An 18,400-nucleotide genomic window follows, 5' to 3' on the forward strand; every position below is an offset into this window, starting at 1 on the left:
ACCAGTGTTTCTGCCATTGTTTGTTGCGATCTGTTCTTCCCTAGGATTTTTACTGCCACCTTTATCAGATGGTGACCTTTGTTTATGCTCTGATCTCTTTCTGGCTTTTCTCTTTTGTCCATTGACCTAAATATCCTTAAATCAGTATGCTTTCAACTATTACAGTTTCATTATTTATTGTTATTGAAGTATAGTTGATTTAAAGTTTATATATATATATATATATATATATATATATATATATATATATATATATATATATATATATATTTATATATATAAATAATATGCTTTTTCAGATTTTTTTCCATTATAGGTTATTACTAGATATTGAATATAGTTTCCTGTGCTATACAGTATTTTAAAGAATTTTTTTGTTTTTTGTTTTTTAAAGAAGTTCAGCCCACAAGTATAAGATTTCTAATGTTCTCATTTAGTTTTGGAGTAAGTACTATTGATATGTGTTAGTGTTACCAAGTCCAAGCCTGTACTCGTGGTCTCACAATAGGCCAGTAAATTGAGAAACAAGGTGATGGGGCAAGGAATCACAACTTTATTCAGAAAGCCAGCCAGTGGAGAAGATGATGGACTAGTGTCCCAAAGAACTATTTTAGTTGAGTTAGAATTCACATTTCTTGTATCCTAAAGGGGAGGGGGTGTGGCTAATTGTTGCAAACTTCTCGATGTAAGAATCTTTTGTTTTGGGAGCTGTTGATGTATAAACCTCCAACAAGACAACTGTTACTTTCTCATCTGCAACTTTTTATCTCTATGTGAATGAAAAAGTGGTAAAGATCAGAATACCTGTAAAGATCAGAGGCCTTAAGAATGGGCTATCACATATATTTCAGGCTGTAGGCAACATTCTTTTACAAAGGTGCAGAGCAGCATGACTGAGCACAGGCAACAGAGCACAAAATTTAGAGCTGAAGGAACAGATCCAATATGGAGTCATGTTTGTTCTTCTCTGTGACGTTAGTGTATGTGCTTAATCACCTGTCTGCAAGAACAGGGGGAAGAGTTTGTCAATTAAATAGGAGGGTAGTAGGCCATTTGAGAACAGGATACTGTTGCTTATTTGTTCTAAAACTGGTTCAGTGTCAGGACTATGTAAGAAACAGAAAACCTGTGTCCCAAGGACAACCTTCTTGACCTTTCTGTTCCCAGGGTCCCCTCTTGTGAATTGACAGGGTGGGTCCAACTTCCCAGAATGATGATACACAGGAACACAGCTACCAAAAGCAGAAATAGGATATGACCCTGTAAGCCTGGCTCCGAAGTACACCTTCTTTAATCACTACACCACTAACAGAGTCCATCTAGGAATCCTTGGGTTCTTTTCAGAAGACCCTCTTACCTCCCTTAATCATTTCTCTGAGTCCACTTGTACTAGCAGAAATGTTACACAAAGCTGGAAGGACTGTAGTGATTGTTTCATTCATCTTTGTGTTGCAAGGCAGAACTCTGCAAGATGATCGGATGAGTTGGAAGGTTGTAACCTACTCTGCCTCTCTCTGCCCTTAGAGATTCACACTGCATGTTTGTACATTGCGTGCTCAGAAAAGTCCTGATGTTGAGGCCAGCATTTTCCAAATCTTTCTGACCACAGACTTGTATCATCATTCTGAGGAGGTGGCCCCACCCCATCAATTCACAAGAGGGGACCCTGCGAACAGAAAGGGCAAGAAGGTTGCCCTTGGGACACAGGTTTTCTGTTTCCCGTATAGTCCTGACATTGGACCATTTGTGGCCTATTTGAGTTGTGTGAATCATTACGTTTATGATCAAAGCCTTGAAAACTAGTCCTTTAACATTCCTAGTAGTTTTTCAAGAAGCATCTATCGAAGCAGTCAGCTTAACATGCCACTTTGGGCAATTATTATCTTATTAAAAGAAAGGCAGGGGGAGAAGAGTAAATATGTCATTGGTTTACTTCTGGCCACTCCTGGGGGTTAGCTGCCTGCTGAGAGCTCAAGCTTCATCTCCAGCCTATAAAAAAGAGCTTCGCCTACAGAAAGGTCAGATTTGTGCAAACACAAGCAAGCTAGCTGAGAACAGGCTTCCAGAAGGTCCCTTGAGTTCCATTTTCACCTTTTCTTCATGCTCAGTCTCAATACTGTAGGATATTTATTTATACACAAGCCATTTTCTGCAGCATTTAAGAAAACCATTAACCACTTGCTCATGTTATTCTCATAATTTATATCTGGCCCCTTCTCTGTTCTGCTTTGCCAGACCTGCTGGGATTTGCAGGCTTTTGGAACAGGAACCCTAAGAAATGCAATCCTTCCGGTTATTTGATCCAAGAAATATCTTGTTTATTCTCTCTTTAGGAATAAGCCAGAGACAGTTTTTTTGTTTTGCTTTATTTTATTCCCTAAAGACTCAAGTATAGAGTCAAAATGGAGAATCATTTCGCTTTTGAAGCTGTGTTTTATGGCACTTAATACCCTCTGAGAGGCATGAAATGACTTGACACGCGCCAAGACAGACTTTGCTGATGAATTCCTTGCATGAGTGATGTTAACTGAAGAACTGACGTTTCTTTCTGGGCTCTTCCGCTGAACTTGGAAAATCAGTCCCATTTGAATACCTGCGGTAGGAGAGAAGGAACATCCTGGCTGAAACAGCATTTCTGTGTTGTCCTTTCAGTCTCTCTCTCTTCCTCCTCTCCCTCTCTTCTATTGCATCTACAGCCCAGTTAACAGTGTGTGAGGTCTTCTAGTTCACAAGCTTTCTGCTGGTGCCGTGGGGGCCAGCTCCGATTACCTGTAGCGGAGAACTGCTGGGTTGACAGTGAGAACTCATGAATCTGTGAGTGGCTGAGAGCCAAAACTTAGAAAAAAGAAGGAACTAAGGCAGGTTTGAGGGCCAGGGAATGAGAAGCACAACACATTTTAGGAAAATCAGTCAGACCAGGAGGCCTCTGTGTCAAAGGCCCCTGCAAGGAAGAGGGAAAGGTCCAGCTGTAGTGGGAGATGGACACTTTGTATCCAACTGAGAGTCCACACAGTAAGAATTCCAGCAAAACAGGACAGGGGCAAATACTGGATAGGCAGAAAATAAAAACCAAGCGAATACGCCCAAATTACTTAATTGTGTTTTGGCTTAACTGGCTGAGAACCAGCTTTTTAGCTAACTCTGAGCTAGGTTTAAGGAGCCCTGAAACAGTTACCCCTACAAGTATAGAATCTTAAATTGTATCTAAATCTCTTGTCTGTCTCCTCAGTGCAGAGGGGCTCCCTCAAACAACTCAAATAAAAATGTAATGCTTTATAATGGAAATAACCGCAAAGCACACTCACTGAATTATCTTTCAGCTAATTGTAGGGGAATGACACATATGGTAAAAATCAAGCAAGGTCAGTCTCCAAATCCATAAAACTGAATTAAGATTAAATTGACCAACCTGTTCAAGTAATCAGACTAGTGTATACATAAAGATGAAACTTCAGAGAAATTTTTAAAGAGCTTTTGTCTACTCTAAATGCCCTTTCAAAACTTTCCCAGAATAGTGTGTGTGTGCACGTTTTAATTAAATGATTGAATTTGAAGTGTCTCATCATATAGATAATGCCTTTTCAAAGCAAACTGAGTTTGTTCACAGAGGGAAAAACCTTTCTGGTATTTATAAAAAATTGTATTGAAAAATTATCTGCATTTGTAAAGTCTCTTTTAATCTCTTTCTTGGTAGGTTATTCTGATAAGAATGTGAAATGTGTATCTGTATTTTTTTTTTTTTTTTATCTTTGAGAAAACCTATCTGTAACACGATAGTTGACTGTGAAATTCTATCTATGTTATATGCTCGGATATGTAGATTGATTCAACCACCACAAAAGAATGCTTTGTGTAAAGAAAAAAAAAAGCATTAAGACTTTTTAAAGGTCAACATTTGTTTAATCACATAAGCCTTTTCTTAGGAAAATATTGGCCAGGTTTATTTTCAAATGCATATAAAATATCAGATTTTTTTTTAAAAAGAATTTATTCACCTATTATAGAGCCAATGTGAATGATTGCTCATCTTTCTTAGTTACATTCAGACATAAATATAGGAGAAGCCTATATTCCAAAACAGTTCCATTTCCTTATATACAGAGCAATTTTCATTAGGAAGTTTTACATTTCTAAAGGATTCCAAATTAAAAAGGATAAAATATAATTTTATGTAATGTAGCTATATAGAGGCCCTGTCTAGGTGGAGCTGGATTCTGCCTTCACAGTTTTTAATTGCCTGAGTGCTGGATGTCTTCTGCCCCGCACTAGCCTCACTCCTAGAAATGAGAGACCAGTGGGGCAGGTACCACATGCAGCCTTTGGGAAAACAGACAGGATTAGGGTCTCTCATCTCTACTGAGTTATACCATTGCCCTTGGCTGGGCATCTGAAATTCTTTGGGTTTGATTTAGAATTCTTTTCTCTAAGAATTCATCCCTTGCCACTATTATCACTACCCTTTTACTCTTTTCCTCTTCTAACATAATGGTAGGAGTTTTTAGAGTGAAAATAAAATCCTTCAAGGTGGGCTTTCAACTGGAAAAAAAAAATCCACATTTATCTTCTTACAAATTTGGAGTTGAAAATTTGGGTGTGAAAGCTGCCGCATCTCACGTTTCTGTCTCGCTAGCATATTTAATTATACATGGCAGATCAGAGGAAGTTAGCTCAGGGTAAAGCTAATTAAGAGTTGTTTCTTTACCAGTTCCATTAGCTGACTAGAAAGCACAGCTTTGGAGTTTCATATTCTTCTAGGTTTCTACTCTGATCACTAAAGCAGGCATCAAAGGTCAGGTGAGGTCTGGTCTTCTGCATTTCAAATGTAAGTCCCAGCAAAGTAGAGACATCACAAATATCTCAATCCTAAGAAATAAGAGTGTTTCTCTCTTCGTGATTTGCCAGGTATTCTGTTCCATATTGGGACAGAGCACAAAAGCTGTGTCACTGTATGCAGGGTTATTGAGAGATTGTGTGTATGTGTGTGCGCGCACTCCTATGTGCATTTATTTCTCAGTGCTGTACGTGAGCAAAGAAATCTTACTATTTAAAATAAAGCCACAATCAGCTTTAAGGTAGGATAGGCAGCTTAAACTCTGAACCAGTGTTTGCTTGGCACGTTGTTACATTAAGCCTTTTCCTGGAGAGTTTGTACCCAAACAACCACCTCATTGTTGGTTGGGGAAACAGAATGAGTGGTCTTAATTAAGAAGTGTGATGCTTTACTGTACACTTGTGAAGTGCAGGGAGCAGTCACCCAGCCAGATGTTGAAGCACACAAATTAGGCTTAATTGTGCTCTTTTCTTGTTAGATTTTCATTTTATTTTAAAATACATTAAGACAGTAAGAGCTTCAAGAGGGGAATTAAACAACCCTCTTCGATCTCGGATTTAGCTGACTGTAGATGGTGGAGTTTGAAAGAAATGTCATTCTCTTTTCTGAAAAGGAGGTTCTTCTGTTCCCCCTGGCAACTAAGTTCAGTGGGTTCTCGGTTACTTGAGTGGCTAAATTTGGATTCAGTTTTGGTGAAGTAGATGGTTTCTGTGGTTTTCATTATGGTTAATAAAATGTGGTCTGGCATAAAAGGAAGTCTAAAAAGGCCTCAGTTTCTCTTTCTGATCTCATATTCTCAGAGGTCATTAATTGAATTTTGCCTGATTTCAGGGTTACTTTTATCGCAAGTTCTCACCCTTCACCTTCCAGTGATTGTTCTTCCTGTGTCATCATGGGTTACATTGTATTTGTCAGTGAAAAAGATACATCCGCTCCCTCTCTCTCTTTCTCTCTTTTCTGGAAGCCAATTGATTATAAACAATAGAATTTAACTCATGCTCCCTCCAAGACTCTCACATTGTGTGTTCAAGTCATTCTTACGCTCCTCTTGGTACAAAGTTGTTTATAGTCATTTGAAATGATTACGGTCATCTCAAAGATAGTTACACCCAAGGCAATGAATAAGGACGCTGAACGCCAACCCCATTTCTTTATGTCCAGTAGGTTCTCACGCAGAGTTGGCATTTCAGGAACACTAGTCGGTTGATGATGGGTTGGCAAGGTGACTTTCTCAAGGCTACAGCAGCCACTTAGGGGTGAAAACTAAATGAAAAGCTATCTTTGGTCACATTGTTTAGTCTGTAGCATGCTGGTTTGGTGACAGTCTTTTTTTTTTTCTTCTTTCAAAATGAGTTCTGAATTTTGTGTTGTGGCATGATTATAAAAGAGTCTACCTTTCTCACTCCCAGCAAAGCCATTTAGGAATCAAGGGATGTAAATTTGAAACAGAAATGTAAGCACTTATCTGATAAAAGGCCCATTATGCACAGGCAATGCTTTCTGTCTGCCTCAAAAGCATCTGCAAGGAGGGGGACCAGATATGGCTTGTAACTCCGAAAATGATCTGCTTTTTAGAAGTGATAGCACTGTGGTCCTGCCAGACATCCTTAAAATTGGTTTAACTTAATATTCAATTGAAGTGCAAATGAAAACGTATTACTGGGTGTGTGTGTGGGGGGGTGCAAATATATGCAATGTATTTATCAGGCAAAATAAATCTCTCACTGAAGGAACACAGCCATCTCCCTTCATATGACAGCAGGAGGAGAGAGCTACCCAGAAAGGAGAAAGTGGAAAAAGGATGATCTGGATCACACCAAGAGGTGTGCTATAAGCTACCTTTTTTTTCTTCTTTTTTTAAGAAAAAGCATAAACTTCCTAATTTTCATGCTACAGTGGTGAATAATATTAGCTGTTTCTTGTGCTCAGAAAGAAAGAATTGGGGAATTGTTTGACTTTTGACAGTTCCTCATAGAGTGCCTTCTCAAATGTATGAGCAATTAAATGCATCCTTGCCTATAACTGTGATTTTATCTAATAGAAGACTCATGTACTTTAGTATGTAGGTGTTATTTCTCTTTATTTTAAAAAAATTATTCTGCACATCCTTTTCATTTTATTCTCCTGTGAATTTTATAATGATCTTGGTGACAATGGTCTTTATGAAACTCTGAATGGAAATGAAAGGAAGCTCTGCAGAGGGAGTGTTATTGACATCGGTGACCTTTATTGCTGAGAAATGCTTTATTACACATAAAGATGAAGGTTGTTTTTAAAATCTTACTCATCTAGTGTTGACTTTCCAAAATAGCTCAATGGGCGTGTCAGGAACTTTGGATTTGAAGACACTTAAACTTTGTGTCTTTGTGGGGCGTTTTGGATTGTAAGCATATGTGCCCACAGACCTGGAGGCTCTCCTAGAAACAGAAGGAAAATCTCAGAGCCTTTTGGGTGAAGAGCCTCCTAGTGTTAGAAGTGAAAGTAGAAAGTGCCTGCGCATTCGTTGCGTCGCCTTCCCCTGGGCCCCCCTGTGTCTCGTCTGGAGTCTCTCCGTCTCTCGCGCACCCACAACACTGGGGACTTTTCACGAGGTGGTCTACTGTGCAGTGCAGTTACTGAAGCCAGCTTGGCTGCTCCGCTTATTGGAAACCCTCCGCCTTATCCTCCACTGAGCCTAGTGACTGAGATACGGAGGGTGCTCAGTAAACGATAGGTAAGCTGAACTCACTCATGTGTTTAACATTTATCGAACACCTACAGCATGCCAGATACTGTGTTGGAGTTAAAGGCGTGATTTAGCCTTAGTTCATACACTTTTAGGACTCACCCCATGAAAGGCAGATATTTTAACAGAGTCTTGCTGCATTTAACTTTACCTTGAGACAGTCAAAGATTTCTTTGAAATCCTCGAGGAAGTAACAGTTAAGCTGGGCCTTGAGCAGGCCAGGACTTGAGTTGGGTAGGGGAAAAAGTTGTCCTAGCAAAAGGCAAGAGCTGGTGTAAAACTGCAGAGACAAGAAGAAACAGTGACGTGTTCATGCCGTAGCAAGGGACTCAGTGTGTCACGTGTCACTGATGAGGTTGGAAGGAGTGGCAAGGGCCCAGATAACGGCAGATCTTATAACGTGAGGGGGCTTGGGTTCCTTTGTTTATTCATGCCACAGACCTTCTTTGCATATATGTGACGTGTTCCAGGTCAGTAGGTGATACAGTATCCAACAAGACTAACGAGGTCCTTGTCCTCATGAAACTTACATTTCAGTAGGGAAAACTGAAAATAAATAAGTAAACTTATAAAGAAGATCATTGGAAACAGTATTAAAAAAATCCCTGGAAGAAAAAAAATATATATATATATATAAAGTGATTTTAAAAATGGCAGAAGTGGAGTTGGGGACAGCAGAGGTACTTGGAGAAAAGGTAGAGAGGATGTTCTGAGGAGGTGATGCTTGGCTGGAGTCTCAAGGAGGAGCAGGAGCCAGCCGTGGGGAGGTGAGAGAAGGGGGCTCCAGGCCTGTGGAGCAGCAAGTCCTCAGCTGTGAGAGGAGGCCAGCCAGCCTAGAGTCCAGGAGGTGTCAGGGCAGGTGGCCCAAGGTGGACACAGCTGTTTGGACATGTACCACGTGATATCAGACGAGCCCTCGCAGGCCAGCTTGAGTACAGTCGGTGCAGTGGGGTGCCATTGAAGCAGAGGTGGGAATAACCTGACTGACATTTGTTTAAGGCTCTCTGGTTGCTGTGGGGAGAATGGATGAGTGGGGCAAGAGGGGCCTCTGGGAGGCCCGTTAGGAGAGAATTTCACAGTCCTCTCCAGGTAAGAGGTGATGGTGGTTTGCACTGGGGTGGTGGAATTTGCGACAGAAAGAAGTGGGGCAATTTCAAACCATCGTTTACAAGTAAAACCAAAGGAATGTGAACTGTGAATAGCTTTAGTCTGCAGAATCAGGACCTTAGCTCTAGATGGCTTTATATGTAACTGTTCTTTTGTAGAGAGCAGAAGTGGATCTTTAATATCACTCACGCAGTAATAGAATAAAATTAAGTGAAACAAGGACATGCTGGTCTTTAGTTTGATCTGATTGCTCTAGCAAGCCTCTACCTTTTAGTTTCAGGGGTAAAGGAAGAAGTCATGACTTTACTATTAATAAGAAGGGAATGAATTCATTCTCATGTCCAGGTGACTGCCGTCCTCACACTCTGTACTCCAGGACCGAACGTTCGCAGTAATTTGTGATGTTTCTGATGCAAGACCATAGAGGAGACTCCGTGGAATAATGGAGTTTGAATAACTCAAGGTCATGGAGTAAGTAAGGCAAAGAAAGCCCCCCTAAATATGCCTGCAGGAGGAAACAACTTAGGATTGAAAAAAAAAAAAAAACCAGTTTTTATAAATAACACAATCCTGGACTTGTCCAAATGCCAAAAGGAAATGGTTTTGTTTGCACCTTGGCACCAATAAAGAATTTTACAGTTTCAGACAATCACAGAGTTTTATAACAGCACTTATTGGCTGGAAAAGGTTTTTTGGTTCTGCCCCGAGCCTGGTGAGAACACACTATCCGGATGGCCCCGACAGGTCAAGGTCAGGGCGGTGCTCTCGGCAGACAAAGGGGGCTCTGGGCTGCTACTGTTAGAAACCTTGATTCTTGACAGCTGTTTGAGCGGAGATCTTCAGCAAACACAACGGTCACTAGTAAAGCGCTGTGGTGTGTGAAGCACTGTGGGAGGTGCTCATTCAAGAAAGAGAACTTGAGCGTCTGCTGTGTTTCAGGCAGTGTGAGTGCTCTGCGTGTAGATCAGCCAGAATCCCTGCTTCCTCCAGGCTTACGCTCTCCTTGGTTAGAGGAGGTGGTGCATATACCAATATGTAAAGTGAGTCTGGCGAGAAATTACCAGGGCAGAGCTAAGAGTGTGCAGAGGAAGGAATGGTAACGTGCCTCTGAAGCATTCAGAGAGGGCTCCAAGGAGTGGGAACAAAGGCCAGTATTACAGCCTTGGAGGGACTGTTGGAGGCACAGGGAGCTATGGGCTAACAGCTCACTCTCAAGTCCTCCTGCTTTGGTCTGAATCCCAGCGGAGTGATGGTGGGACCTTTACCTTCCAGGATCTCACCTGTGAAATGAGGATTAGTGTACCTCCCTCCTGGGGTGGTTGTGAGAATGTTGTATGATCCACACTTTGCGCATTTTCTGGGACCTACAAGCTATTATTATTTTTACTGTTGGAGCCCAACTGCTGCCTGATCTCATCTTAACGTGTTGTTGTCTTACCCTTCCCCTTGGACACCGGCAGTGATAGACGCTCTCCCCCTCCTAGGCTGTCCCATTATATTTGTGAGTCATCTCAAATGTCAAAAGGTCTTAATTGGCAAATTAAATTACTAGGAAGGTGAGGAAGGGAAGGCCTTTCGGTAGGAAGACCTGAATGAGAAAACACTAGTAGAAGTAAGTGTGGGGCGTGTTCCGGCAACAGCACATGATCCCATTTGGCTGGAGGATTTGGTTTTGGGTCACAGTGATAGAGGAGGTGAGAAGGACAGATGCAGGGGGACTGGAGAGGCCTTGAGTGCCAGGCTCACCAGACAGATCCAAACAGTCTACTCCATCTCAGGACTAGCCTTTCCGTATTAGAGGTCAGGACAAGGGTCAGATCAGATGAGATAACAAGTGGTGAGCTAACAGAATGTTTACTCGAGGCGACCCTAGAAAACTGGAGAGAGATAGATGTCCAGTGAACACAGTATACCTGAGAGGGAAGGTGTGCCCTCTCTGCACTGTACCTGGGCTCGTGAGCAAATTCCTCTCATTCTGTTCAGACGCATTCTGAAGGTTAGGGAGTAAAATCCCCCTTTTTACCATTGCATATAAGTTTGGATTGGAGGTGGGTCTTCCAGACCATTGGATGGATGTTGGGTTATCTAGAGGGGATGAGCCAGTCCAGGTTGAGGCTGGTAACAAGACTGAGGTTTGGAGGCACGGGCCAGCAGAAATCCTCACTTGAGATTAAAGTATGCTTGCACCTGGCCACCTGGTCCTCTAGATTGGGATCCTACCTCTTCAAAGACTCTTGCTCTTCCTTTCCTTTTATTTCCTAGAGATGTACCCTCATGTGTGGTCCTGCCCCTTCCCCAGCCTGATGCTGGTCCTAGTCTCCAGGACCTCGAACCAGTGCTCTGTAAACACGCTGTGAAACTTTGGGCTCCATATTTAGCCAGCAGTTAATTCCTTTGAGTCTGTGTATCTGCTTTAGTTGGAACTGGGGAGAAGGGAGGGAAACACACAAAAATAAAACAGAAACCTGCCACCAGAATGTCTGGGAGCAAGAAGACAAACAGGAAACAGGCCAACAGATGACCCCTTCAAGATATACGTGTAAACCCATTCTGTCTCTCTGACTCCCTTCCTCCTGAAGCTGGCTGCCCTGGGGGTGATGTGAAGAGTTGTGGGGAGCCCGCTGTGAGAAACGGGGGCCCTGGGACTTAATCCTGGATGTCAGTGACCCAGTGATATTCGGGACTAAGTCACTCACCTTCTCTGGGATTGGATTTCTCAACTTTAAAATGAGGTGGCTGCATCAGATTAGACCAGTTTGGATGGTCCTTTGCAGAGCTAACGGGCTATGGTTTTGCCTCTCTCAGTCCCTGAGAGATTTGATTAATCTGATTTTTCAACAAGCCTACGTGGCTGATTATCTAGAAAAACATCTGTATTGAAATAGCTGAGAATTGGATTTAGTCCTTTCAGCCCGAGCTTTCCGTCTTATGTGCTTGGCTGCCTGGTAAACAAATAGCCTTTCTCCTGAGCAAGTCCCATTTGTGATACTGCAGTTTCCTAATCAGAAGAGAGGAGGAATATGCATCTAAAAGAATTTCTTGAGCTTTTATTCACTGTTTGCTTGGTGTGGTGTTATATTTAGCCACATTTTTAAGCTCTCCAATTTCCTTTGAAATGCACATGGGAGGGAAATGAGAAAAGCAATTGGAAAACAATAGAAAAGGCATTCAGAACAAATAGAGAAAGGCTTGGTGAAACCTACAAATGTTTGGGAAATACTTCAAGACTTTCTATAAAGCCTTAAACACACCACCTGTTTCTCCCATTTGGGGCGTAAATGGGATGTATGCACTGCTTTCAAAGCTATCAAGGGCTATAGAAGTATTGCCTCCAAGTGAATAAATGTACAAAATGCACCGTCTCTTACTGTTAGCGCATCCCGCTTCAGACCTTTTTGAAGATAAGGCTCTATCTCAGCTTTTTACTTCCTACTTTATAATTGCCCAGCTAAGCTAATGAAGCCCATTTGGTGTTGTGAACATTCAAAAGCACTCATCTGCATAAAAGCCACCGCCCCTTCATTATGTAAAACAGATATTAAAAAAAATAATTCCCTGCCTCTAACTGGGATCAAGACTCCAAGGCTGAACCCTGAAATCTAAGCTCATTCAGAGTTGTCCTTTTATGCTCATAATCATTTGCTAAACTTGAAACGCTGTGGCGCTTCCTTCCGAGGTGTCATCTTTCTGTCTTTTTCTCCACCTCGCCTGCAAATGACGGTAGAGTCCCAGTGGCACCCAGCGACCACCCTGTTTGCTTGGTGACATGACTCCTCCAAGTTAGGAATCGCACTGTAGGGAAATAGAATGTGGCTTTGGCACTCGTTCCCCTTTCACAGGTGTCTTATTACATTTTGACAGGTGTCTGACGTGAGATGTTGTCAGAACTGGGGTTTAACCTTGGGATGCCACCTTCGATTAAGGGCGTCTCTGGATAGGAAACTACAAAATGGATCTGAGAACTCGATGCCTCAGTATTATTCTATTTAATTTCATTTCTGTACCAAATGTATTGCCTGTATGGGCATTTTTATTTTTTTCAGGTGCTACAAAAATAGATGCTGGTTGTGTTCTGTCACTAGAACTGTGACTTTGATGAGTTGTTCTTGTTGAGGGAGTCAGATGAAGCAGAGCTGTCATCCTAAAATATATTCATTGGAAGGCAAACCTGCTATTGTTCTGATACCTTCGCACTTAATGGGGTCTTAATTTATCATAAATGTCTAGACTGCTAATAGCAATGAAAGTCGTTAGAAATCATTCTGCACATAGACGAGATAGACCGAAATAAATGATTCAGAACTTGAGACGGGGAAAAGGCTGTGAGTGGGTAGATTCCCTTAGAAACTGTGCGCTGGGGAAATTCAGACATTTGCAGACACTGTATCCTGCCCCCCACCCCCCTCTCCAAATGTTATTTGTTAATTTTGGTTTTCTGATTTTTTGAAATTTTTTGGTGAAGAGCACCTTTATTCATCTCTGCCTAGCAAGAAAGTATGACTCTCATACCTTATATGTACACAGTTTATACAAATGAGAGAAACTCATTTGTCCTTGTGGTAGTTGGAGATGGACAGGTTTTTAAAAAAAGAAGTGGATTTGAAAGATGGATTCCTGTAGTAGCAGAATACAGACTATCCCCTCTTCTCCCCAAAGATGTCCAGGTCCTAATCCCTAGAAACCATGGATAAATATCCTTACATGGTAACGGGGAATTAAGGTTACAGGTGACATTCAGGTTGCTAAGCAACTGACCTTAAAATGGGGAGATGATCCTGGACTATCCCAGCGGGCCTGATGTAATCACAGAAGTCTTAAAATTGGAAGAGGGAGGGAGGAGAAGAGGTCACAGTGATGCCATGTGAAAAGGACTTGACCAACCATCGCTGGCTTTGAAGGCGGTGGAAGGGGCCATGAGCTCAGGAATGTAGGCAGCCTCTAGAAGCTAGGAAGACACCTTCAGAAAGGATTCCAGTTCTGTCCACACCTTAATTTTAACCCAGTGAGGCCTGTGTCAGACTTCCAACCTAGGTAACATGACGATGATACATTTGTGTTGTTTAAAGCCGCTTAATTTGTGCGAATGTAATACAGCAGCCATAGGAAACTAATACAGTGTGTCATAAGTGAGGCAGTGGTTTCCTCATTTTCTTTCCTGATATTTGGGTATCAAGCAAAATTGTCCTCCCCTTTGGAATTTCTCCCTCTCTGTGACAGAGATGCTTCTTCTGGCTAAGCTGATTCTAGCATTAAATATGAACAGACACATGATCATTTTCTCCTCCCTGCTTCCTGAGATCATATGAAGATATTAGTTATAATCAGGTATTAAGACCCTTAAGACCCTTCATGCTGATGTTTTTTCTTTGCTGGCAGGGTTCTTTGCTCACGGTGAATGTCATTGTCATTGTTGTCATGATTTGTGTTTCTATTCTGCCATGCCGTCCAGCTCGGACAGCTTTGCCCGTCTTGTTAGACTTGAGTTTGCCTGGGTGTCGTTCTGCTTCCCTTTCCCTTCATGTGTCAGTCCTCTCCTGATGGCTTCTTGTGAACTTTGCTCTTACTCTTTTCATCCTTTGCCTGAGATGCATGCTTGAAATAAAGGCAACTCTAGAATGAATAATCAAGAAATGTTACCATGTTGTACGTGGTTTTTTTAATTTAAAGAAGTGCCTCAATTTAGAAATTGTGTATTGGAAAAAAACATTACCTCGAAAATACTTTACACTGTTCCTGCACTACGACATAGACATAGACGTAACACTGCTTTCTACATCTTCTGTAGCCAGTCTGCCTTCTGTCTTTGGAACAGATTGCTGTTCCTTGAGATGAGAACTAGAAGTTGGCTGTGTTCTGAGGCCATGCCATACAAAGACTATCGATCTTTATGCTAGTGAATTCCACGTGGTACCCAGCAGATACAATTGAATCAGTGTAAATTAGCTGTACTTATGCAACAACTCTGCTGTGTAGTCATTCAGTCATTCAGGTTCATTCATTTAGCAGATACATAGTGAATGTCTGCTACATGCTGGGTAGAACTTCTGAGAAGTGTGGCTATTATTTGGTTGCAGGTATATCTGGAGGACACTGTCTGTCTACTGTTTCTTAAAATGTCTTTGTCTTTCTTACGTGAGTCAGGGGTAATAGGGCCCGCAGGCAACAGGTACCAAAGGCAGCTGTCTCATTTTGATGAGCAGATTGGGGGTACCTTGGTGTACCCCCAAACCAACCTAATTACTTTTCTGCACAGGAGGTGCCTCAGAGAGGATATTTCTATGCCAGATGACTAGAGCCTCCCCATGCCTTCCCCACCCCATCCCCCCAGGCTGCCCAAAATTGTCAGCCATCTATTCTTCAACCAGCAGGACCTCAGACCTGGCCAGGGGTACTTCAGGTGACATTTCGGCTATAACACCAGAAAGTTTTTTACTTTCCTGTCGTCAAACCAAAGACTCTTCCTTCCTATAAATCTTTCCTCAAAGCTTTTTTTTTTTTAACTGCAATTCAGCTGACCCAGACAAGCTTTAGCAGAGTTCAGAAAGAGTAAGCTTGTGAGAATAAAAATTCTCACCTGCCTGATCATTCCTGCTTCTTAAGGTTTGTGAAAGTCAGCTCTGTTTCAGCTGCATTATTTGCGTTTGTGAAGTTCCATTTGCTAAATAAGCTGCTGTAGAGAAGTGCTTTTTCCGAGGGGAGAAGCGCCTGTCTCTGTGTCCCTGAGCTGAGGTCTGGAAGTCAGTGGTCTTCTGATTGTCAGTCTGAACATTGTGGCTAGCTGGTCATGAAGGATGAGCATGATGAGATAACATTTTGAAATATCATTCGGTGTTTCTTCCCTGTTCCATCTTGCTTTGCTCATTAATTTCCTCCACTTGTACCTTGAGGACATCCCCTTCTCCCCCAAGCTCAGACAGCAGATCCTCTCACAGTACGTCCATAGCCCATTGGCTTCTACGAAGCAATAACTCTTATCTCCTTCAGTCAGTGTTTTATCCAAAGTCTATGCGATCTGATTGGTAGCAGGTACACGCTGAGCCAGGATCAGAGGAGTCCATCAAAGACACTTTTACATCATGTCAGTTCCACTGTCCAAGACTGCAGCGTGTCACTCTCTTGGTAGATAGTGGAGAGAGGGTTGTCATCTTCACTTCATTGGTCATTCTAAGAGGCTCCCTTCCCTTCAATCACTCATGGGTGTCAGGAGAAGAAAGAGAACACTGAAGAGGTATTATATGTTGTGGCACTTCAAAGGTGATTACTTTTTCTTCCCATCAATCATGTAAAGACAATTCTTCTAGCTCACTTGATAAACCTATTTTTCCTTTGAAGAAGGGAAACTGACTTGCTGCCAAACAAGCCACCAAATTAGCAGTGCCATTACCAACTTTCGGACTCATTAGGGCTTATTTAGTATTCCCAAGCTGTAGAAGGGTCTGAAGAGTAATTTTTCCAGTGATGGATATGAAGGGGGCAATGACAGTTTTGCAGGAAAACAAATTGCAGATGGAGTCTTCAGATTTCCAGGCTGGAAAACCACATAACCTTGTTGATTGGGCACTTAGTGTGGGGTTATATTTGCTTCCAGAATTAAATGCTGCCAGGTCACCATGGACCATTGTTTTGTGTGTGTGTTTGGGTCGGGGGTGGGCAGCCATGATAGGTATAATTTTGCCTCCGGATCAGGAAAGAGTAGTCACTTGTTTTGCACATGAAGAATTAGGGGTTTACATCTGTGAAGCATTGAGAACAATGCCTGGCACACACCAAGTGCTGTATTAGTGCTGGCTGCTCTTGGTTTTGTTTCTGCTGTTATTGCTTCTATTTTAATTCGCACGTGTTTGTTGTCCTGTCATCTGTAGGTGGGTAAGCCTCTTACCTCTCCTATAATGTAATGAGACTGACTTTTTTGTTGTTGTTGACACTTGCTTTTATTATTTGGACTTGTGACCCAGAAGGCCATCTGGCTGGCTCGCTGACTTCCTTTCATCCATCCTCTCAGCCACGCATCCAGCCCACCATCTGCACGTTTATTCAGTCAATGTTTATTGGGCTTCATGGACTCTGTGCCAGGCAGTGGACATATGCAGTTGGGCCGGAGAGTCAGTTTCTTCCTACACAGAGCTCATTGTTTGTTGGGGACACAATCCAGAAAAAAATGGAAGGAAGGAAGGAAAAAATAAAAAGAAAGAAAAAGAAGAAAGAAAGGAAGGAAGGAAGGAAGGAACGAAGGAAGAAAAGTACTAAGCAGATTAATAAAATTAGTGTAAACTGTGATGAGTGCTCTAAAAAAAAAAAGTGTATCATAAAGTCAACAAAGATTAATTACTTGTGTTTGTTTGGACCACTGATGGTAGCTCTGTATATGAAAGCAGCTTGAACTAATCCCCTGATATCCAAAATCAGCTTTTGTGGAATCATTTGGAATTAAGTAGCCAGCTGTCATTTGTTCCCCACCAAACCGTGGACTCCATCTCATAAATGATAGTTCATGGTGGCTTTGCCATCACACTCGGGGCCATTTGTTCTTGTAAGTCCCCAGTGTCTTTTCAACCTCTAAGCCCCCATTTGGGCAAACTAAACTGATCTGAAAACACATTATCTTGAAAATGTTACCTCACGTACTCCTTCCTGATCAAGTCTGAGTATTTATGTACTCATTCAACAAATAGTTATTGACTGCCTACCATGTGCCGGGCACTTTTCTGGTGCGGGTTTGTAATGGTGAATCGTAGATCTAGTACTAATTATGAGTCAAGTTCATTATCCAAATAAATACATTTGTTGGACATCTGTAGTGAATGATAAGCTTTTAGTGCTTCTATAACTTTGGAGGTTGCATTGTCTTTAAATGGAGTAAATAGGGGATGGAGCAGTGTTGCATCTCTAAAGTAGGGTGGTTTCTAAGAATTGCCGTAAGAAAGACTCACGCACAGTGTCTTCAGTTATATAAAGGAAGGAGAGGTGTCCTCTGATTGTGGAAACCAGGAGTGAGATGACCTGTAAATGATAGCGAGGGTTTCTGTGACGTGCTAATGTGGGATAGCATTTCAGACGCAGGGAACATCGCTTGATGTAGAAAATGATACACTTTGCGGGAAGAAGTAGCCAGCGTGGCCATATGACTAGTTAGTGACAGCTGGAGACCAGAGTGAAGGGCCCCTCATGAGCATTCAAGTGTCCTTTCTGATCTACTCTGTGATCTTCCTAGGATCGTGTCTCTAATTGTGAAACTTTATATCCAGAGCCACCTTTAACTGATAACTTTGCATGTATGAGGCATTTTTCTAATGGTTTTTCACTTATCCTCCCAATAATTATGTAGATCTGGTTATAATCTCTTTATACAAATGAGGCAACTGAAATTCAGAGAGAGTAAGTGACTTTTCCAAGGTCATACAGGCAGAAAATGGCAGGTTTGATAGAACGGTACTTGCCTGAAGGGCACAGGAGAGCCCCCTTAAAGGACTTTGCAGTAGTGTCTCCTGACCTGCTCGCCTATTGTTATGTTTGTTTCTGACTTTTAATAAATATATGAGGTTCTGAAATGATACCACCTGACTTTCGATTTCTGTCAAACTGATGGGAAAGTTCTGGGAAAACATTCTGGAGAGAAAAGAACATTAGGATTTGTTTTGGCTTTGAAGCCCTGAGTGAAAATATTTATTGTCAAGAAAGCAATATTACATATTTTGGAATATGCACACAGGCAAGAGTTAGTACTCTTTTGGTTTATA

The 18,400-nt window shown here is 41.8% G+C and overlaps 1 protein-coding gene and 1 long non-coding RNA gene across 9 annotated transcripts in view; one reads left to right on the top strand and one right to left on the bottom strand.

Moving 5' to 3' along the window:
* The window catches only part of FHIT (fragile histidine triad diadenosine triphosphatase), a 1,254,006-nt gene that overhangs the window by 932,053 nt on the left and 303,553 nt on the right, over positions 1-18,400 (top strand). The gene's annotated exons all lie outside the window — the stretch shown is intronic.
* On the bottom strand, positions 2,550-4,624 carry LOC116657108. The gene is made up of 3 exons (XR_004312085.1): positions 4,538-4,624; positions 2,615-2,617; positions 2,550-2,561 (listed from the first exon to the last, which is right to left on the bottom strand). It is a non-coding gene; the product is annotated as an uncharacterized LOC116657108 (long non-coding RNA).

The sequence above is a fragment of the Camelus ferus genome, chromosome 17 (genome assembly GCF_009834535.1).
Source record: "Camelus ferus isolate YT-003-E chromosome 17, BCGSAC_Cfer_1.0, whole genome shotgun sequence".
Taxonomy (NCBI): domain Eukaryota; kingdom Metazoa; phylum Chordata; class Mammalia; order Artiodactyla; family Camelidae; genus Camelus; species Camelus ferus.